General features: G+C 40.0%; 1 protein-coding gene across 2 annotated transcripts in view; it reads right to left on the minus strand.

Annotated features, from left to right (window-relative positions):
* Positions 1–12,012, minus strand: part of gramd1c (GRAM domain containing 1c) — a 105,492-nt gene that overhangs the window by 73,286 nt on the left and 20,194 nt on the right. The gene's annotated exons all lie outside the window — the stretch shown is intronic.

The raw sequence follows: 12,012 nt of genomic DNA on the forward strand, positions 1-12,012 counted from the left end.
ATTGAGGATGACCCTATCAAGGACCTTACCCGGCACCAAGAGCAGTGTTATCCCCCTGCAGTTGCCGCAATACAGGCGATCACCCTTCCCTTTCCAGATAGGGATGACAAGTCCCATTTTCCAGTCAGTTGGGATGATGCCAGTTTCCTAAATGGAAGCAAAGATTGCTTGCAATGCCTGGAGGACAGCCTTACCACCAGCCTGGAGAAGTTCACCCCGGATGCTACAGATCCCTGCAGCCTTTCCTCCCCTCAGCTGGTTCACCACCTGTCCATCTCAGTGAGATTGGGTGGTTCACAGCTAATTGGAGGATCAGCCTCAAGAACCATAAACCCAGAGATATCCAATGTCCTAGCCGGAGGATCAGCTTTGAACGACTGCTCAAAGTAGCCAGCCCAGCGGGTCACAACTGCAGTGTCATCCGTAAGGACCGTTCCATCAGCCGCCCTGACTGTGACTCTCCGAGGAACAGATTCAGATGTGCGTAATGCTTCGATTCCTCTGTAAGCAGGACGTGGGTCGCTAGACCATAGATGGTGTGTCACTTGCTCACAGATTCCTCTAACAAACACCTCTTTATCTGCTCTCAGAGCCCACGAGCCGTCCTTCTCAGTTCCCGGTACAGACCAGACTTGCCATTGAGCTGTGTGCTGCGACTCCACTCGATGATATCCAGGGTGCCCTGCAAGATGAAACACTTCCTTCTGGGAACACCGGCAACACCAACACAACCCTCAGCAACCTTCAAGGTCTTGTCACGGAAAGTCTCCCACATCACATTAGGATCGTCAGTCACACCCAAATCTGCAAGAATGAGGAGAAGGGAGAAAAGGCCAGGATGTTTAACAAGAGGTCTGGAAAGTAGGAAAAGGCTAATGCACGGTTCTTTTCATTTGTGTTCACCCTGTGTTTAAGTCCTTTCATTACACCCTTTCTTGTATTCCATATTTTGTCTCCCAATAATCACTTTTTGAAGATTTTGATTTGTTTAGTTATGCTTTGGGTTTGAAGCTGTTCCCGAGTACACCAGAAGGTTTCATTTGAAGGGGAATGTAGAGGTTTTAGTGTGATATCACAGGATTTTCAGGTAAAGAAGAAGCTATAAAGTTGCAGTTTTTAGACAAGTGACCATGCATTTAGGACTGAAGTGAAACTTTTGTACAATTCAATTAAACAAGTGCATTGCTGCTAGAACTTAGGGATCAGTTTTCAGTGATAAGTTTTGTATACATGAAGCGAAGACAGCTTTTGTTTCCTGCAGAAGACTATCTGGTTTCAAAAGAATTGTTTGCAGTTCTGAGAAGCACTAATGTACAGTATGCAATTAAGATAATGATACAGTCCTTAACAGCCAACAGATAATAAGTAGAGGTTTAGGTGAAGATGTCCTTCTTGACAAAAGTGTGAGGCTCCTGCTCTTGCATTTCATTTCTGTACTTTCATAGACATTGAAAAGCAGGTGCCTCATAAGCAACACATACTGTATGAGCAACCTGGAATAAATGATAATGGCGCATTTCCTTAACAGACAAACTGTAATTTATGATTAAGCCTCCTGTAAAATTGAGATATTAAAAATCATGGTGTTCATTTATTATGTAGTTGCAGAAGCTTTGATTTGAAAGAAAAAATGTAGACAGACTCAAAATGTTTCTTTCCCAGTTCAATAGTAACCCCATGTACATTTCACGTACAACATTTCTATTCTTCTAGCCTTCATTTACAGTCTCTCTGAACACAATAATTCATGATAGTTTGAGGAAGATGTGTTTGTTCATTCTCAGCAAGTACTTCACTTATTTGCCCTAAAGACATTTACATTAGTTTTGTTCTGAATATTTAAATTACGTTACTGATTCATTAAATGAGAGTAGCTTCTCTTAAAGTTTTAATGTCACAGTACTACTTTAATGCAGTGGCACAGTGGATGCCCCACAGCCCTCACAGAGGCAAGGGGACCTGTAGATCCAAAGGGCCCCCTCTTCAGACTTCTGCAAAGTCAGCCAGAAAAATATATTTAATTTTTGAAAAAAGAAAAAATCTTTGTTTGTTCTTTAGGTTAAACAAAACCGTTAGAAGCTGCTATGCCTCATCGTGCCATGTGATTTTACAGGTAACAGATGGGTTAACAGGTGGGTGTAATAATAGCTGAGATCTGCAAAAGCTAGCATGTAGGCAATGAAGAGCTACATCATGATAAGAATAAGAAAGCAATTAATTGCTGTTCAAAGCAAGCAATTGTTTGGCACAACAAACCTTTGCCAAATTATACCTAAGATAACATCTATGTTTAATCCATCAGTAGAAAACAGAACTGGTGAAATACTACCACCGAGTATCATCACCGGAAATTACTGTACATCATACAAATCAAGAATTTTGGTGAATTTGACAGAAGATACATTTTCTCCTTGCCCACCTCTTTCCATTGTAGATGACCATGAGCTTATTAATAAAGATGCAAAGAGTAACCTGTGAGTCCCAGATCCAGGTACAAATAACATAAAAAGTATTTCTGCAATGAGAGCTATTGAAAAGAGTAGATACATTTAAATATCTAGGATCAGTGGTAGTCCAAATTGGAAAATTAGATGCAAAGAAAACCCATAGAGTATATGTGGAGAGAGTACTTGTAAGAAGGTATCAGGAGTATTGTGTGATTAAAGAATTAAGGTGAAGGTTAAAGATAAGGCTTTAAAGACAGTGGTAAGACCAGCAATGATGTAAGAAGCTGAGACATGGCCAACTCTACTGGCAACTCTGTAATCTTCCTATATAATACGCCACAGTGGCTGTTCATTTGTCTGTCCGGGATTTTAAATCACCTGTTGCTAGCAAACTATTAGACCTATTGACCTGAAATTTGGTACACGTATACTACGTGACCTCTACTGTCCACATTCAGGGTGATGATTTTTATTACTCTTTTTATTTTTATTTTATTTTATTGTACAATCAACTCTCGGCAGTGGGCAGCAGGGCGGCCATGTGGCGCATGTGTATGGGCGCCATTGTCATTCCCTTCCACCTTCGCCGTCACTTCCCCAACCTCTTCATATCTTAAATCATTCTTGATGCAGACTGAAGACTAAAGTGCCACCTTAAGTGAAAAATTAAGGAAAATGTACTAAGTAATTGCAACACAAACACTGACTTAATCAGTTTTAATGCGAAAAGATACAGACGAAAGAAGAGAAGAAGTGGGCTGCTAGGGTGGAGAAAAGAAGAGCCGCTCAGGAAGCAGCAAGCGCATCAAACTCTGAGCAAATGAATGCTAAACATACAGAGAAAGAGGAGGAAAACTAGGAATGTTCAAATCAAGTGTATTCACTGCACGTTATCGTGCAGTGCGCCGTTACTGGTAATAATAATAATACATTTTATTTATATAGTGCCTCTATGGTGCATTTTGAGCAATCACTTGCCAGCGATTTCTAAAAATTGTACAGTGTATGCCTGGCATAAGGAAGAATGATCCAGAATTCCTCGTTTACATTGTGCAGGTCTGATTACGACTACTGTTATTGCTTGTTTGAGGTTATTGCTGCCAAAGGAGGTTTGATTAGTTATTTAAACCAAGGGTTCACTTACTTTTTTCCATAGTGTACAGTGAATGTTTGATGGGTATGTTCAATAAAGACATGAAAGATTATATTTCTGTGTTATTAGCTTAAGCATATTGTGTTTGTCTATACTCATGTGATGTCAGATCACATTTTATGACCAGTTAATTCAGAAAACCAGGTAATTCCAAAGAGTTCACATATATTTTTTGCCACTCTATATACACACACATACACATATGTATATATACAGTATCACATACACACAGACGTATAAAGTACAAGTGTTCACAGTTGCTGTCTTAAAATGCTATAAACAGGTCATACATGTCCCTTCTCATGCCTTTTCAGTAGGTGGGTGTCATTATAATATGACTTCTAACTTTTCATTAGTCAGGATTTTTCATTTTCAATGAACAATTTCATGATTTGGTTTAATAGGTTTAATATAATCCATATTACAGCTTAAGAGGTCATGTGATAGATGCACACTGCAGATTTTCTGTTTTTGCATTTTCCCATATATCTTTACATTTTGGCAAAAATTTATGATGTCACAAAATTTGACTGTGGCCTGTATTCAAAGAGAAGCACAGTAGAACACTGAATGAAAACTGGAAAGAAGTAAACATCATTCCGCATATTGAAAAGAAATATAAGACTTGTATGAATGTTTGATGGGTACGTTCAATAAAGACATAAAAGATTAATTGTTTGCGTGTTATTAGCTTAAGTGTATTGTGTTTGTCTATACAAGGAGATCAGACCACATTTTATGATCAAAAAACATTTGTTTGAATAGTTACTGACTGGCGAGTTTGAAATACAGCAGAACACCAATGTACTGTACTGTTTTTCTAGGGACTGACAACAAAAAAAAAATGTGGGAAAGTGGTGAAGATTTCTTGGAATCCCATTAGTATAGGTCTGGATTTACTGTGTTAAAGGGTTTTTTCAGTATTTTTACTGCTATTTTTTAACATTGATAGCTATGATATGAGTTTGAAGAGCCCTGATTTGGTATTTTTAATCTGTGTAATTATTATTGTATTTTTTGTCATTTCAGATTGCTACTGCTTTTCATGAACACCACTGTGTTGTTGATAGCAACTGCGCCATTGTTAAACCACTGCATACAACCAATTGTTTTTGATATTTGAAACGAAAAGACAACAACATTGTGGCTGCATTCCCAGTCGTTCACTCATATGTAATATAGATCTGATGATTTTGGAGAAGTGTGCTTAGCAAAAAAGATACAGAATGAAAACTTTTCAGAAAGCATTTACACTGCTCATGTAACACATTTTTTGCAACCAAACCTGTCCCTTCAAACTCTCACCAGTCATTTGGGCCACTTGCTTCAATGTATAGAACATCAGCAGTAAGTAAATGTGCACACAAACCAACAGCTCTGATCTTTTGTTTCCTGTTTCTCTTCCTTGCCATCACAAGCATACTGTATGAATTCACAGATGTTCTGCACTGAAACAACATAAAGTAATGTGGCAACCAGCATCTCTCTGACAAAATTGATTTATTCATTTTGTGCATGTGGAGCGAATTCAGGATAGACATCCGTACTCAAATCAGGTTCGGATGAGCAAAATTAATTTAACCAGCCAAATAAAAAATTAATTTAAGGAAAAAATCAGTATATAATCAGAATATAGGATTTAGCAGCAGTGTGAACACAGCCTTAAACGTCTTGTGCTTCTTCAGATAATGGCTGTTTTATTTCCAACTAGCCGTGCCCCGCAGCTCTGCTCATGCAGAAGTGAAACAGGACAGTGAGGAGGGCCCTGCCCGGTTCCCTACTACTGATGTCACACTTCCCTCTCCCCTTGGCCTGCAGCCTCCGTCTCGGATTAGCGTGAATATATCGCTCCTGCAAGTGAACTATGATTCTTAACGCGATGAGAGAAGTCGCAAAATCAACTGGAATGTTCAAGAAAATTATAGAAAAAAGCCCAATCTAAATCTGTTAAGTAGTTCTCTCATTCGCCAGCTAAGCGGATGTAAGATACTTCCCAAGGCCCAGCTCCCTTCGGCCCGCTGTATCTCCGTCAGTATCATGCAAATAAATCAGTACCACAAGTGAACAAAATCAACTGGAATGTTCAAGTAAATTATAGAAAAAAATCAGATCTAAATCCATTAAGTAGCTTTCTCGTGAAAAAATATTTTTTATGATGCTTCTGCTAGTTATTTTATTGTGATGTCCCTTGTCTGCAGCTGTGGGACCACCCTGAGGACTACATACAGTATCTCATATCTTAGCGATATAGCTAGCGTTGTGTCACTTGTAAAAACCTCTGTTCGTCTCTTTCTTGAATTTTGACTTTGTTTCTTGTAAGCCCTCTTTTTTGATTTATCGCTCTGGTTTGAAAATACAAATGCTGGTTCACAGACTGGAGTTGTTTACCTTTAAGTTTTCCATTTGGCTTATTTTTAAATCTTGTTTAATAAATACACGTTCACATATTAAAAGCATAATTATTTCATTTCTTGGGCCAGGGAGTTTTACAGATCTCTGTTTTCTTTTTCTTTTCTTACTTTAGGCATCATTTGGCCCATTCAGGCCATGAAGTCTACTCTCTAGTTTGGGGCCAGGCTAATTCAGGATTCTACACCTCACTGGAGCATTGAGGCCTAGTTTTGGAGGCAGTGCCTCATTCAGAGTTTGAAGAATCCTAGAAATGCATTCACACCATGACTTCATCACATTACTGTTGTTTAATGGGTAATGAAAATTCAAGTGTTGTTATTTCAAACCTCTTAATAGGGTGTTGTATGTTTTTTTTAATAATGAAGTTTGGTTTGCCTACTAGATTTGGTGTCGCTGTGTATTTTTTTACCCTTTTAAGACTTATTGACCTCTTAAAGGGTAAAATAATACATAGCAATACCAAATCCAGTAGACAAACCAAATTTTGTCATAAAAAAAACATGCAACTCCCTATTAAGGTGCAAATTTGCCAAATCAATATGTGGACAACAATACAAATTTCCATACCGGATTGATCGAGCACTGGGTTAACAAAGACCACCACCAGTACTGTTAGCCAACAGTGTGCTGGCGGAAATTGGACTACTGTTGGCCAAAGAAGAAGAAGGAGAAGAAGAGGGGGGAGATGTATCCGGAAGCAGGAGGAGAGGAGGAAAGTAAAGAGAGTGGAACTGAAGGTAGGAACTTTGAATGTTGGCAGTATGACTGGTAAGGGGAGAGAGTTAGCTGATATTATGGAGAGAAGGAAGGTTGATATATTTTCATGCAAGAGACTAAATGGAAGGGGAGTAAGGGCAGGTAAATCAGAGGTGGATTCAAATTGTTCAATCATGGTGTGGATGGGAGGAGAAATGGGGTAGGAGTTATTCAGAAGGAACAGTATGTCAAGCGTGTTATGGAGGTGAAAAGAGTGTCAGGCAGAGTAATGATTATGAAGCTGGAAATTGGAGGTGTGATGATGAATGCTGTTAGTGCAAATGCCCAGCAAGTTGGGTGTGCAATGGGTGAAAAAGAAGATTTTTGGAGTGAGTTGGATGAAGTGATGAACAGTGTACCCAAGGGACAGAAAGTGGTGATTGGAGCGGATTTCAATGGACATGTTGGTGAAGGGAACCGTGGAGATGAGGAGGTGATGGGTAGGTATGGTGTCAAGGGGAGGAATGAAGGAGGTCAGAGGATAGTGGATTTTGCCAAAAGGATGGACATGGCTGTGATGAATACGTATTTTAAGAAGAGGGAGGAACATAGGGTTACGTACAAGAGTGGAGGAAGATGCACGCAGGTAGATTACATCCTATGCAGAAGAGTTGATCAGAAGGAGATTGAAGACTGCAAAGTGGTGGCAGGGGAAAGTATAGTTAAACAGCATAGGATGGTGGTCTGTAGGATGACGTTGGAGATGAGATAAGGCACAAAGTGAAGAGAGAGGTGGCAAAGGCAAAAGAAAAGGCATATGATGAGTTGTATGAGAGGCTGGACACTAAGGAGGGAGAAAAGGACCTGTACCGATTGGCTAGACAGAGGTACCGAGCTGGGAAAGATGTGTAGCAGGTTAGGGTGATAAAGGATAAAGATGGAAACGTACTCACAAGCAAGGAGAGTGTGTTTAGCAGATGGAAAGAGTACTTTGAGAGGCTGATGGATGAAGAGAACGAGAGAGAGAAGAGGTTGGATGATGTGGAGATGGTGAATCAGGAAGTGCAACGGATTAGCAAGGAGGAAGTAAGGACATCTATGAAGAGGATGAAAAATGGAAAGGCCATTGGTCCAGATGACATATCTATGGAAACATGGAGGTGTTTAGGAGAGATGGCAGTGGAGTTTTTAACCAGATTGTTTAATGGAATCTTGGAAAGTGAGAGGATGCCTGAGGAGTGGCGAAGAAGTGTACTGGTGCCGATATTTAAGAATAAGGGGGATGTGCAGGACTGCAGTAATTGCAGGGCAATAAAATTGATGAGCCACAGCATGAAGTTATGGGAAAGAGTAGTGGAGGCTAGGTTAAGAAGTGAGGTAATGATTAGTGAGCAGCAGTATGGTTTCATGCCAAGAAAGAGCACCACAGATGCAATGTTTGTTCTGAGGATGTTGATGGAGAAGTTTAGAGAAGGCCAGAAGGAGTTGCATTGCGTCTTTGTGGACCTGGAGAAAGCATATGACAGGGTGCCTCGAGAGGAGCTGTGGTATTGTATGAGGAAGTCGGAAGTGGCAGAGGAGTATGTAAGAGTTGTACAGGATATGTACAAGGGAAGTGTGATAGTGGTGAGGTCTGCGGTAGGAGTGATGGATGCATTTAAGGTGGAGGTGGGATTACATCAGGGATCGACTCTGAGCCCTTTCAATGGTGATGGACAGGCTGACAGACGAGATTAGACAGGAGTCCCCGTGGACTATGATGTTTGCTGATGACATTGTGATCTGTAACGATAGTAGGGAGCAGGTTGAGGAGACCCTGGAGAGGTGGAGATATGCTCTAGAGAGGAGAGGAATGAAAGTCAGTAGGAACAAGACAGAATACATGTGTGTAAATGAGATGGAGGTCAGTGGAATGGTGAGGATGCAGGGAGTAGAGATGGCGAAGGTGGATGGGTTTAAATACTTGGGATCAACAGTACAGAGTAATGGGGATTGTGGAAGAGAGGTGAAAAAGAGAGTGCAGGCAGAGTGGAATGGGTGGAGAAGAGTGTCAGGAGTGATTTGTGACAGACGGGTATTAGCAAGAGTGAAAGGGAAGGTCTACAGGACGGTAGTGAGACCAGCTATGTTATATGGGTTGGAGACGGTGGAACTGACCAGAAAGCAGGAGACAGAGCTGGAGGTGGCAGAGTTAAAGATGCTAAGATTTGCATTGGATGTGACGAGGATGGATAGGATTAGAAATGAGTACATTAGAGGGTCAGCTCAAGTTGGACGGTTGAGGTTGGGAGAAAAAGTCAGAGAGGCGAGATTGCTTTGGTTTGGACATGTGCAGAGGAGATCTGCTGGCTATATTGGGAGAAGGATGCTAAGGATAGAGCTGCCAGGAAAGAGGAAAAGAGGAAGGCCTAAGTGAAGGTTTATGGATGTGGCTAGAGAGGACATGCAGGTGATGGGTGTAACAGAACAAGATGCAGAGGACAGAAAGATATGGAAGAAGATGATCCGCTGTGGCAACCCCTAACGGGAGCAGCCGAAAGAAGAAGAAGATGACTTATTAACCTCTGTATGTTTCAGATGTTTTCCTCTCTTAACTTCTGGTTGATTTTACAACTGTTGCTCTTGTGGCCTGCCTTTTGGTTACCCCCAGGAGTACAGAATATTTTGCCCTATAGGTTAGGTGGAGTGCACATTCCACAAACCACACTCTTCTCCTACTGTCTCACTCAGAAACAAGCTGCCCTGCTGAAATGTTCCTGTTGTTCCATATAAAAGAAAGATAGCTCGCTGCAAAAAACATGCTAATAATGAATTTAACTTAGTTCACTTTTTGTGATTCGGGAAAGTTAAGAGGATGTTGAATTACAGAAGTAACAGGATCTTCTAAAAAGTGTGATAGAAACCTGTGGTATTATATCTTTAAAGCTCTATTTGAGTTTCTGTGTTGTTGTGGCCATTAACCTCTTTCCTTTAGAAGTAACAAGTCAACACAGTTTAATGGTGTAAGTGGCAAAGATTATTTTTAGAAAGGGAAAGACAATAGAGAAGTCATAGTGTGTGAGGGTCCAGTACACAACTGTGGCAGGTGCAAGTTAAAATTAGTGAACTCAGACTATTAGTTATTAAATCAGACAGTACTTCAAGATTTGAAACTGTACTTAATGCTATAATATATAATATTTGTTTGATAGATTGCTGAATGTATGATTTCTGGTGAAACACCATCAACCCCAATAGAGGCCATGTTGTCTGATCAAACTAAGAAAAGGTAGTAGTGAAGCATTACTACTCAGAAACTCAGGTAACAATATTAGCTCAAAGTTGGTTCACATAAAAATTTCCATTTGTTTAGGGAGTAAGTATATTGGTAGTCTGCACAGTGTTTGTTATGTATCTGTCTGAATTTATTACCGTGACTAATCAAGTTTCCATTTGCAATGGAATGGAGGAGAACCAGCCAGAGGACTGATGACGTCACTTCTGCCAAAGACGATTACTGCTCCACCTCTTCCTCTTCAACTCCGACATAAATATCAGCACTGAGGTCGTCATTCACGACTGGATCTTCGTTAAAGATACACCTCACATGAGAGCTCCTAACTCTGTTACACTGCAAAGTAATGTACAATGCTTTCTTTCAAATAACAGACTGCAACTGCTGCCACTTCAGGGTGCCGGTCCTTCAGAAACCTCCTCTTAAACAGTTTTTCAATGCAAAAGAAACACACTCTCTCAGTACGTCTTCGCGGGATCAGCTGCTGGCTTGCTGCATGGGCTACGAACATTTAAAAAATCGAGGCAAATAACAATTGACATCTAGGTGTAAGCACCCATCATGTTTGCAGCACTCACTGCCTATCTCATTATTAGTAAAAATCCCCTGGCTTTTGAATTCAAATCCAGATTCAATTCTTTATTATATACTGTAGCTAAAAATATCCTTTAAACACAAGGCACTCATGGGTATGCCTGCGTTTAATCTTGAACTGGTCTGTTAAAACCTTTGTGAAGGTGCTAATTATGAAAGGTTGCCTATTGCTATGTAATATAACTGAAGTCAGTTTTAGAGTCGAAATATGACATTCATTTATGTTTTGGGCTGCATGTGTAATCAAAGTTGAATGTGCAGTGTCCGCATTGTAATGGAGCCTAGAGTGGCTGGCCCCAAACTGGCATCTCAGAAAATCTCTTATTTTGTCTGGCAACAATTCCACTCTACTGGGTAATTAACAGAACCCAGTGAAGCAAAACTTAAAAGTAATCTATTTTAATGTCTGATTTCATCAGCTTAATCAGAAAATATTTCAGAGAGCACATTGTTCCATTGCTTCACCAGACCAACTGACAATTTCTATTTTTAAGTGAGGTGCAGTTACTTCAGCATCCCGTGATAGCAAATCTGTGACACTGGAATCTCTTTCTTTCTAGTTGAGCTGGGGATGAGTGGGATTACTTTCAGTTATCACTTGGACATCCTCCCATTTGAATTAAATTGGAATTGCAGCCTCTCAATTTGTAAATATTTGGATCTTTAATAGATATACTGTCTTTCATAAGCAGGAATGAATGGAAATGAGAGGAAAATAATAAGGATTACCAGCCAGCATCATTTTCATTAATATGCTCACCTACACAAGACATTGCTTCTCAGTTTCTCTAATCCCTAGCTATAAGAGAGATCAAACACCTTTAGAGTAATGGCCAGACAACAATTCAGAGAACAGACTTCTTCAAGAATGCATGATAAAGTGTAATGTTAGCCTATTACAGTTGTTGCAGACTCTGCTTGATTCTTGATATTTAATGTCCTTTTAACATTTCAGCCATTCATTAATTAATATTCTGAACATGATTGTTCCAATGGAACGAATCCCATCTGTGTTAGGCACCAGGCAAGAATCATATCTTATTGTGGTCCTGACTGATCCAGCACAATAGAATCATTGGTTGACAAAGCACTGTTTCATTGTAGGAAAGGTTATCTGCATATGAAGTCTTTAATGTATGCTAAGCTACCTAGCAGGATGTTAACAGATTAAGAAAACATGGAGTTGGCCAGTGTTATTGTAGGCAGTAAGAGTCCTTTTAAAATCATAACCCATTGGTATTTCACAAATATGTTACCATCTATTCATGGTTATTTTCTTTATGGAGCCTGTTACTTATCTCTCTATTATAAAAAAAATCTTGGAAGGAGACGAGACATGATTGTCTCAGAGACACTTTCTCGTCCCGCGAGATGACAAGAGCTTATGCAAAGAGATATGGAAAAGTCCTGCGTGGTTATGTCAGATACATTTCTTG

The sequence above is a fragment of the Polypterus senegalus genome, chromosome 2 (assembly GCF_016835505.1).
Source record: "Polypterus senegalus isolate Bchr_013 chromosome 2, ASM1683550v1, whole genome shotgun sequence".
Taxonomy (NCBI): domain Eukaryota; kingdom Metazoa; phylum Chordata; class Cladistia; order Polypteriformes; family Polypteridae; genus Polypterus; species Polypterus senegalus.